Consider the following 10,694-nt stretch of genomic DNA (forward strand, 5'->3'; position numbering starts at 1 on the left):
ATGTTTGGTTTTAATCACGTGTGTGGTTTTTTATTTTTCAGTTCAGAAAAGAGGTGAAAGAACGATTCCCCAGGTGATCTTGATGCTGAATGTCTCCCTAGGAGATCTGGGCATGGAGAGGAACAATCCCCTTGCAGGCTGACCCATTTTGGACAACCTGCTCCTCACCCCAGCCTCACCATGTCTGACATGGCCCACCTGGGACTGACATCCCAAAACATAAAAAAGTATGCATTTTTAAAATAAATAAGATTGATTAATTTATAAAATTATAATTATAGTTTTAAAATTTATATTAGTATTACTGTATATTTCTATTACCTTTGATATTTATGTGAAAAATTGAATACATTTTTAGCAATCAAAAAATTATTTGTCATTGGTTTTAAATAAAACAATTCCTTTCATTAAATCATTGACCACTACTGGCCATTTATTTCTCCTTCTTAATGCTAATTAGTGCTATTTTTAGATCTTTTGACATATTTTTTTATTATTTTCACGGACAGGGTAAAAGGGTCCACTTTGGGGTCCCTGGAGACATTTCTGGGGCACATTTGGGGCAGTTTTGGGTCTGGGCAGTATGATAAACAAGTCCACTGAATTTAAGGATCAAATAATTATCTTTATTATTTTGCAAGCAAGAATAAGCAAGGACAGCGCTGGGCGGCCCGGAGTCTCCGTTCCACTTTGGCTCACAAAACTCCTATCCCCTGAGTCCACCCTTTATTGCCTTCTTCTCCGGGTTTAGGGATGACGTGATCTGTCTTCTGCGCTTGATCGTTCAGTTGCTAGGGGGTCTTTTTCTGCCTTCTGGTGGTCGTGGGATGAAGGCTTAGTCCCCCTTAGTCTTCCTCTTTGTGAACGCTGGGTGAACTTATGCCTTATAAGGCATATCTATACAGAACACTATACACTTTCTGCAAGCTAAGCAAATCTTGCTAGTACTATACACTTTCTGCAAGCTCAGCAATTCTAGCGAGTTTAAGGATTGTTATTACAGCTGCTTCTCATTACTTTCCTTTCACAAGGCATAACTTTACAATGGAATTCCCAAAGCACTATAGTAAACCAGCAACCATATGTATCTGCACAAGAAGTTTTTTGGCTATTTAACTATTGTTTTATATTGTATAGTTATTTAGCTATTGATTTAATTAATGAACAAACGTATTACTACTTATCATAAATCCCCCATTTCTTTTTTTACAAATTTTCTTCATTAAATCTTTCTAGTTCTTTCCTAGCAAGCATTAAATGAGCTGCCTCATCAGTTAAGCTATGTGCACAAATTATAGGTGCTAACTTCCTTAGTTTCTTCATCATATTCCAATTCATAATGAATAGAACTGCTGACAAAATAAAACCAAGCACAGTCAATATCAACAGAACAACAATGGGATGGCATATACTGTTTAGGACCCCTGCGGCATTAGGAGACCAACCGAAAAGGGCATCCCACTGGATGTCACTCTGCAAATGCCAGTGGCTCAGCTGAGAGCTCTGGCAGTGACTGACACTGCACTGAGAGGGGCCACAGTCCTGCAAGGGTCTTTCATCAGGAGCAAAGAGCAGCCTGGAGGGTGGGCAATGCTGGATCTGTACCACTGCGTGCTCATCCTTCACCTGAATGTGGAGCTGCCCCCAAAGCTGCCATGGATCACTTTTTCTTTTTCTCCTCTTGGGTATATTTTGGAGCAGCCGTTCTCTGTGGCTTTTGATGGTGATCCTGTGGCAAGCAGCCATTTGCCTGCTGTGCTATCCTCACAACTAATACTAACTCCTCATTCCCTGTAGTTTTATTTGGGGTTTTTGATCTTTTTGTTGGACTGGTTTGCGTGGGTTTGTTTGTTTGTATGGGTTTTTGTCTGATTTGGTTTGAGGATTTTGTTTGCTTTTTTATAAATGACTGGTGAAGTTTTCCAAACTCAAGAAAATGTAAAGCAGGCTTGACTTTGCAGAAATTACTTTGGGCTGGGTTTAGCTGCATCCCCCAGGCTCAGGATCACTAGTATATTTTCAGGTTTTGCTCTGCATATCAGCCTGCCCAGAATCTGCTTGGTGTTTCACAAATGGAGAAGACAATGGACATTGTGCCAAGCTTCCTTTCCAACAGAAAAACCTGGGTCAGCATGACAGAAAAGAAGAAACAAAAAATCACCAGTTAGAAGAGAACCAGTGTCCCACCAGCTTCCTCTCCACTGTTATTAATTTTGTACATTTAGAGGCAAACGTGGGTCTAAAGCTTGCATCTCTCAGTTCCTGATGTTATTTGCTACCCTGCAGCCTTGACTGGCCCTGATGTGACTGACTGCTGGGCAAGTGGGGCTGGGGATGCTCAGCCTGGAGAGAGGAGACACTGGGAGGCCTCACTGTGGCTCTGCAGGACTGGAAGGGTCCCGCAGGAAAGAAGGGGACAGAGTGTTCAGCAGGGCCTGTGCTGACAGGACAAGGGGGGATGGCTTTCAACTGCAGCAGGTTGATTGAAGCTGCATCTAGGGAAGCTGCTCTTTTCCACTGGGGGTGGTGGGGCACTGGCCCAGGCTGTGCACAGAGGCTGTGCATGCCCCATCCTTGGCAACAGGGCTCTGAGCAGCACGCTCTGGGGGAAGACTGCTCAGCTGGGAACAAGATGTTGTTCTTCAGGCTCCCTTGCAAGCCCAACCCTTCAGGGACTCCATCATTCCATGGTCTCCACTGTCCACTTCAGATGGAGCCTGGGAACTGTGATGTCACAGCCCACGCTCCAGCTGGAACGTCCAGCGCCCAGCAAAGGGCACAACACAACCCTTGGCCGTTGTGTTTGCACACTCTTCACCCTGCTCCTGCCCACTCTGCTTGTCACCTGCCCCCTGATAACCCCATCACTCCTGAAAGATCCTTAGTGCCTGGATTTTGTCATCCAGCCCTGCAGGATGCTCCCATTTGTCCTGAGGAAGGTATGGTGCCATTCCATGGAGGTGGACACTTCCACCTGCCTGGGTGGGCGGGAGCTCTGTGGGGATGGAGTGGGACAGGGACCCCACTCTGAGGTTTTGCTACCTCTGCAGGCTGTCCCAGACAGAGAGGAGGAGATGGAGGTAGATGCAAAGATTGATATGGAGGAGGAGATGGAGGTGGATGTGGAGGTGGAAGAAGAGATGGAGGTGGATGTGGAAGAGTCCATTGAGGACATGGACATTGATTAAAAAGGTGAGGAAGAGGCCATGATCTTGGCATGAAGAGCAATGCCAGCAGCAGGACAGGCAGAGTGGGTCTCCTGCTGCCAGGCTGGGGCTGGGCTGGGTGCTCCCTGCTCAGGGACATTGTAGCCAGGGCACTGGATTCTGGTGGCCATCCACAGCCTGTCCTGTGCCTGCTTTGCTCCACACAAGCTCCATGCCAGACCCAGCCAGGCTCAGTTCTGCTAGCAGAGTCCTGCTGCTGGGCCAGCTGTGCCAGCCTAGGGGCACATGCAAGAGCCCTCTGTGCCTGACTGGAGTGACCGTGGCATTTGCTTTTCTTCCAGGTGCGATGGACATCATGGACAGAGATGCCACCCTTTTGTACATACCTTTTACATTTTGTTGTTGTCTTATAGGTTTTAGGGCTTTTTGTCTTCTGTAAATATGTTTCATCTATTTTTGCTAGATAGGTTCTTATGTATATATGTTCTATCGATTGTTGTTGTTGCTAATATTCTTACAATGTAAATATCTTCTGTATTTTTGCTGCTGCTTTTCTGTAATAAACAAATTTTATTTTTCACACCCCAGTTCTCCTTGTATTTGCTTCAGGCACAGGCAGCATTTTGCAAAGTTGTAGTTTCCACTTGCTGCAGGTTCCCAGGGCTGGAGGTCCCTGGCATAGCCACCCCGGGAGTGGGGGTCCCTGTGCACAGAGGGATCCCACTGACAGAGGTGAGCCTCTCCTTGCAGTTTCTCTGGACACACTTGGGAGCTGTAGGGGCAAAGCCCAGCGTACCCTGGCCCACGGATCCCATGCTGGAGCAGGGCTGAGCCTGTGTGGTCCTGCAGAGCCTCAGCCATGGCTCTTCCCTGGGCAGCCCCAGGGCTAAGGAGGGAGCACTGGGTTGTGGGCAAGCCCTGCTCCTGGGCACCCTGAGGGGCTGGAGCCAGCCTGGAGGGACCCTCAGCCCTACATGGACCACGATTTCCTTTGGAAACCCCCTCTGTCCGCAGACTCTGGTGAGCACAAGAATTGATCCTCCTAGTTCAAGGTGTGACGTTCATTGGCACAAATGTGTCCCTTGCACTTTCTAGCACAGCAAATGTCAGTGCTTGTAATCCCTGTTCTGCACACTCTGCTCAGGCAGCAAAGCATCTGAACCTGAGGGAACATCTTGAATTAGCACCAACCTGCAGAGAGCTACAGGGGGAGAACCTACCCCCAAGCACCCAGAGAAATACTTGACACTGACAGTCTGGGGCAGAGCTGAAACTAAAGTATTTCAATGTCAAGAGAGAGGAATTTTTATTGCTGAATTCATTCAGCAAGAACAAGACTGGGAGCTTTTGGTCTCCTCACCTGCCACAGATGTGTATTGCCAAGGTTTGCTTCTGGCTTATGACTGATTTTGATGAATCTGTTCAGAACTCTGATGCTGTTCCTGGCTAAGGTGCAGAGATGATATTTCAGAGCCAGATGAGCTCAGCACATCTTGTGCAATGCAGAATGTCCAGAGCCAGACATTCAGGCCATGCAAACTGATAAGTTTTCATCTCTGTGCAAAGATCAGTATTAGGACATCAGTGATGTACCACACACTTCTCAGAGCTGTCCCTTTCATCCAGCTCTCCCCAGTCACTTCACAGACTTCACTCCAAGCAGTTTCTGATAGAGCTCAGTAGCACATGGGATTTAATCCTGGTTTTTCTTCATCTTCTCCAGAGCTACCTCCAGACACGGTGTGTGGGCACTGTCTGACAGCAGCAGCATTAACGTGTCACCTCCCTGACACTGAGGTTCATGTCACAACTTTTCATCAAAAGCAGCAAATCAATGATTCCCACTGGGTCCCACACAGCTCCATGGGGAGTTTATGTGGCTGCAGTACCAGCACCATCCCTGGTCCTCAGGTATTTCAGGAGGAGATAGAGAAGGAACCATCCATTCACAGGGAAGAACATCCGTTTGCAGGGCCCAGATCCCCACAACAGAGTCCCCAGACTCTGCATTTACACTTTGGCCTCTGTGCCTTACTTTTCCTCTCACTAAAGTCCTGCCACTTTCCCTCATGCTCAGGTTCCCAAGATAATTCAAACCAGCTTTAGGAGCAGGGATAGGTGATGGGAACTGTCCCAAGGCTTGACAAATTCTCAGGCCTGACAATTCCAGCCAAGGAGAGAGGAAAATCATGCATGAAAGAGGTGTGAAATCAAAGCAGTAATCAAATTGAGGTATAATGAGAGCAGCTGAAGAGGTTTCCTATGTTCAGAACAAGATTAGCAGCGCCAGGCACAGGAGGGATGTGACATTTTCCCTGCTGTAACAACTCTGTGATGCAAATTGCATCTCAAATCCTCCTCCCCAGCTCTGGGACCTGTTCAGCCACAAACATGGTGCTGAGTTTTTAAAGCAAAGTGGAAGCTGGTCAGAGAGCTGGTTTGCAAAAAAAAATCACAGAGGGCAGTTTGGAAGCACCAGCTGGAGCAGAGAGAGGCAGAGCCTGGCCCTGAGGTGCAGCACAGCCAAACATGCCTGAAACTCTAAGAAATTAAAGAACTTACCACTTGTTTTCCCTCAGGAGCTACAGAAGGTGCTTTATGGAATCCCTGCCTCCTTCACACTGTATCAGCATGCAGGAGAGTGCAGGGATGAAGATTACAGCACCTTCTGCTGCTGCTTCCATCTCCTGACTCAAATCTCACCAAAATCTGTCACTATTGGGCCTCCCAAAGTCTGAGATTCACTTGGTCCTTGCAGGATTTCGGTTCTGAGGAGCATGAAGGGAGATAAAGGCACTTGCAGACACCAGAGATGCAATTGGTGCCTGAGGTGCATTTCACAGCCCAGGTTAGTGCCTCTAGAACCATCAAAACCAGCCCTTTGGACAGCACCAAGCCAAGAGCAGAAGACCAGGGCCTGCACATGGCTGGAAATGCCATTGTTTAATATTCCTCTCCCAGTCTCTCATTTCATGGTGCCATTGCAGGGGTTAATCCCATCACTCAGCAGCAATTCTTGGCAATCAGCTTCAGATGGATTTTTAGTGCTGAGCAAATAAGAGGCAATTTACTTTGTCTCCAATGAATGAAATTTCACCTAAATCAGACAAACTCTGGGTTCTGAGGCTGGCCAGGCACTAACCACTGCCAGGTCCCCAAGCCTGGATGTCAAACTGCTCTAATATTGAAAAGTTAAATTTATTTATCTTTGTGTACAAGGTTATTCTTTCTCAAAGCAATTGGGATCCATAGAATTGTATTTCCAAGCACTAAACTCAGACCAGCCACAAAGAGCACAAGAGACAAGAAAAGAAATAAAGATTTCTAAGGAGATGGAAATTGAATGCTGAGGTTTTCCCATTATAGAGTTCCATAAATTATCACCTGCCAGTTCCTTGCCTTCACTTGTGTGGCCACCACTGAATACACTCACAGATAAGAAAATGTTTGTCCTCCTGAAAACTGGGACCAGAAGTAGAAAAAGGCTCAGATATCTGAATTAAAAGGCAACATAATGAAAAGAGCTTCCTCATAAGAGCAAGATATGATGGACAGCAGGAATGACTGAAGTCAGCAGAGATAAGTCCATGAACTATTCATGCTACAAAGATTTCTGACAAAACCGCCAATAACCCAAAAGCAATGTTTTGTCGGGCAAAGCTGATAGGAACCCTGTGCATTTAATTCAGTCATTGACAGCAAACGGAGATCAGCTTGAAGCTCCTTTGGTCCACTACTACTTATTTTTTTTCACCCAGCAAATGAAATTACATCTACTCTTTGGGAAGAAATTACTGCTTTGAGTGGTTCAAGGCAAAGAGTTTCTTCCCATACCCACTTGTAATCAGTCACCAAGAGAAATATTTTCTAAAAAGGTTTCTTCAAAATTTTGGAGTGACTTTCAACATAAATAACTTGGTTATTTTGCTCAAAATGATAAGGGAATTGAATTGGGCTCCCTCAGCTTTCAAAGAAGTGTTTCTTCCTAGTTCTTCACAAAGACGAACAAAACACTTTGTTGCAGCACACTGAAGGGAGGAAGAGGTTCCTTTCCCCCTGAGCTGCACAATAGGAGACAATTTTGTCTCCAAGAGGGAATAAACCCCAGCCAATTTCCAGGGTTTTTTTTGTGTAAGGGAAAAGCTCTGAGGATCGCAGCTGTGGGAGTCACAGAGAGGGAGGAGCAGGGATCTGCTGGGGGTTTTTGGGCTGGGGGACAGATGAAAGACATGTTCAAGCAAAACCTGTGAGAGCTCAAGACTCCATCCCTCAGAGGAGAAACTCAGTTTGACCCAAATGCCATTCAAATCCAACAAGCATTGAGGCATTTCCCGAAACTCTGCTGGGCCATCAGGTACCCCCCAAATCACTCTGTGGGACCAGGGCAGCAGGTCCCTGGCACGGGACAGAGATGCTCCCCTGGGAAACTGCCTGCATTGCCCGTGGGACTCAAGATCTACTTCTGAAGACCCCAACATCCAAAAAACTCCACACTAAAAGCCTTTAATTTGGGCTTTCACTTCTCCACTTGTCTGTTGTCACTAGGCAGCTGCTCCCGTTCAACACCCTTCTGATGGGTACAAATGTTCTCCTAATTTCCAGCCTAAACAGGAAGTTACTTCCATTCATTCTTCTCTAAGTACTGGGAGCTTGTACCTGATTTGCTCTTCCTCTCCTAGTGTGCATTTGTGCAGATAAAATGCCTAAGCCAGGAGCATTTCCTTCTTTAAATCATGTCATTTATTTCATTCCCATATAGTTGCACGGATTTAGCACTGGCTCAACACTCAGAATGTTGACAGCACAAAGTCCAGTTCTCACACCAACTCCTCCAAGTTTTGGACCAATTCTGCAAAGGAGGAAATACAGCAAAGAAATTCCAAACAGGAGCCCTAATAAAGATAATAAAATGCCACATGCCTATGTTTGCTGCAGGGAAGAACAGTGCTATTTATTCAATCATTACAAACAATTAAAGCAGCAGAGGGGAGGAAGACAGTGCTATCGTTGGCAGCTCCCCAGTCCTCTGCCCCTGGCATTAATTTCATAAAGCACAAATCTCCCAGCAGAAATCCCTCAGCAATTGATTTCCTCCTCGTGGAACACAGCAGGCACACACCCTGGCTTTCCTGGCCAGAAAAGAAGAATTTGCCTCGATGTTTTTCCCAGGCACGCAGCTGTGATGTCAAATTCCCCTCCCTGCCCTGCCAGGAGATTCCTCAAGTGACAAGTTTCTGTAGGGTGACAACCCTCTGGAGAGGCACAGAGAGCTTTGTGTCAGTGTAAGGCACCCCCACAAGGGCACATCCCTCATTCAGGCTCCATCTTTGTTCACAAGCAGTTCCCAGCAGAAAATTCGCAGTGATTGCATTTCCCCAGAACAGGTAATTTCAAGCACGTTTTTCTCTTGAGCTGTTCTGCCTTTCACAAAAGCAGCATGCCAGGGATTGCTTTGGAGCATCAGGAAACATAGCAACACCCAACAGCCAAGACCATCCAAAGCCACTTATCAGCTCATCCCTACATCTCCTGGACTCACTTGAATGCCCGGGAGAGTCTGAAAAGCCAACTGTTTTCCAAGAAACTTGTTGTTTGTTGTGCAATTGAAAGGTAAATGACAGGGACAACCAGCCCCACACAGGTGCCTCAGGCAGGGGAAGGAGCAGGAGGGATCCATCCCCAACTGGCAGAGGTGCAGCTCAAGTGATGCTCACTCACTATTTGGGTTGCTTTTTGTTGCTTTTACATTAACAACGCATCTCCACACCACAACTGTTCTCCCTCCCTGCAGCCACATGGAAAAAATTCAGTGGTCTCTCACCTCTTTCTGTCCTCTCTCTGACTGAAATAATTTTTTTCCCTCATACAACCAGCAAAACAGGGGTTGTTTTCATGCTGGAAATAAGTCCACAAACTCTTGACTGATTTCAATAAGGAGAACATCACTACAAACCACCCATTACTCAGATGCCCCAAGGCAGCAGGGGAGGGAAATTTGACAACAGAGGTGCAACACCAGCCGTGGGTAACAGCATCACATTCTGCCTCTCTCACGGATGCTTTTCTTTCCAGTCCAGAAAATTCCCTGTCCTTTTTAGGGCTGTAGAAGGCTGCTGTCTGCCCCACAAAATGAGGAGCAAACCAAGCAGCAATGCTGCAGAACATCTCTGTTCCTATGATATTATTCTGCTGAACCCATAAATTTGCAGAAGAATGGGCACTGCCAACTCATGATTGCAGAGGAGGGAGTTCGTCACATGCTCCTTGTAAATTAGGATTTATCAGAGATGGAGAATTGATTGCCAAGTAACCTGCAGAGACACAAAACTGCTCTGCAGTTTTCTAGGACTCATTGAGCAGTACTAAAAGGTTATTGATGCAGTTGGGGAGTGTTTCTGTACAGGATGTGCACCTCCTGACATCCCAGGCAAGGAAAAATTTACTTAACATTTGCAAGGAGAAAGCAATTCTTATTTAAAAAAAAAAAAAAAAAAAAAAAAAAGGAAAAAATAAATAGAAAATCAAGTTCATGGCAAAGAGCCTCAGTAAGAGTTTGCAGAATTTGGTGAAAACAGGTCATTTACAAGGAAATCATTTTCATCTGCCTTCAAGTGGAGTTGTGAAGCAGGTGGAGATGGAGATGTCTCAGGCACTGAGTGTGTTCCTTACTGACAAAATGACACTGATATTACCAAGTATCAGAAGTGAAAAACTTCAGTGATAACTCAGCCCTCCAACACAAAACACCTTCTCCCACGCAGTCAGCACTTGTCTGAAATCATTCCCCTTGGCAGGAGGCCCTGCATGGCCTGGCTGCAGCCATCGTGCTGCTCCTACTCCCTCCCAGCATGATCCCAGTATGGTCCCAGTACAGCCCAGTCACTCCTACTCCTGGCATCCCCTCTCTGCATTCCGCCCTGTCCCGGCTCCATCTCCGCTCCTCCCGCGGGCTGCGAGGGCTTCGGAAACGGGGGAGGAGGAGGAGGGAGGGAGGAAGAGGTTGAGCGGGAGAGGAGAGAGGGAACCACGCCGCTCCAGTGCTTCCTGACCCCGCAGCGCCCTCCTGCCAGGGAGCTGTGCAGAGCCACAAGGTCCCCCCGAGCCTCCTCCTCTCCAGGCTGAGCCCCTTTCCCAGCTCGCTCAGCCCCTCCGGCTGTTCCAGCCGGGACAGAACACTAGTGCTACACAGAGAGCAAGGGACAGACCTGACAGAGGTGCCTCTAGCACCACATTTTAGGCTTTCGCTAATACTTACAGAAAGACTCTTCAGAAAGTTATGGCAGTAGTTCAATTGAGAATCTTATTTGAAAATCACTGCGGCCCGGCCCCGGCCCGGCCTCGCCGGAACCCGGCCCGGCCCCCACTGAACCCTCCCGGCCCCGCCGGAACCCGCCCGGCCCCGCCGGAACTCGGCGTGGCCCCGCCGGAACCCGCCCGGCCCTGCCGGAACCCGGCCTGGCCCCGAGGTTCGGGCGCCGCGGTTGCCTGGTAACCGCGCGGGCGGCAGCGTCTGTGACAGCGGCGCGG

At 47.5% G+C, this 10,694-nt stretch overlaps 2 long non-coding RNA genes across 3 annotated transcripts; one reads left to right on the forward strand and one right to left on the reverse strand.

Moving 5' to 3' along the window:
- Window positions 1-604: 604 nt before the first annotated feature.
- On the reverse strand, window positions 605-10,518 carry LOC135292747 (uncharacterized). 2 transcript variants are annotated; one of them, XR_010354914.1, is made up of 3 exons: window positions 10,423-10,510; window positions 4,528-4,723; window positions 605-2,122 (listed from the first exon to the last, which is right to left on the reverse strand). It is a non-coding gene; the product is annotated as an uncharacterized LOC135292747 (long non-coding RNA). The 2 variants fall into 2 exon arrangements; XR_010354915.1 differs by lacking the exon at window positions 4,528-4,723 and having other exon boundaries at window positions 10,423-10,518.
- LOC135292668 (uncharacterized) lies at window positions 3,055-3,749 on the forward strand. Its single transcript, XR_010354889.1, has 2 exons — window positions 3,055-3,192; window positions 3,509-3,749. It is a non-coding gene; the product is annotated as an uncharacterized LOC135292668 (long non-coding RNA).
- Window positions 10,519-10,694: the final 176 nt, after the last annotated feature.

Source organism: Passer domesticus, unplaced genomic scaffold, assembly GCF_036417665.1.
Source record: "Passer domesticus isolate bPasDom1 unplaced genomic scaffold, bPasDom1.hap1 HAP1_SCAFFOLD_44, whole genome shotgun sequence".
Classification (NCBI taxonomy): domain Eukaryota; kingdom Metazoa; phylum Chordata; class Aves; order Passeriformes; family Passeridae; genus Passer; species Passer domesticus.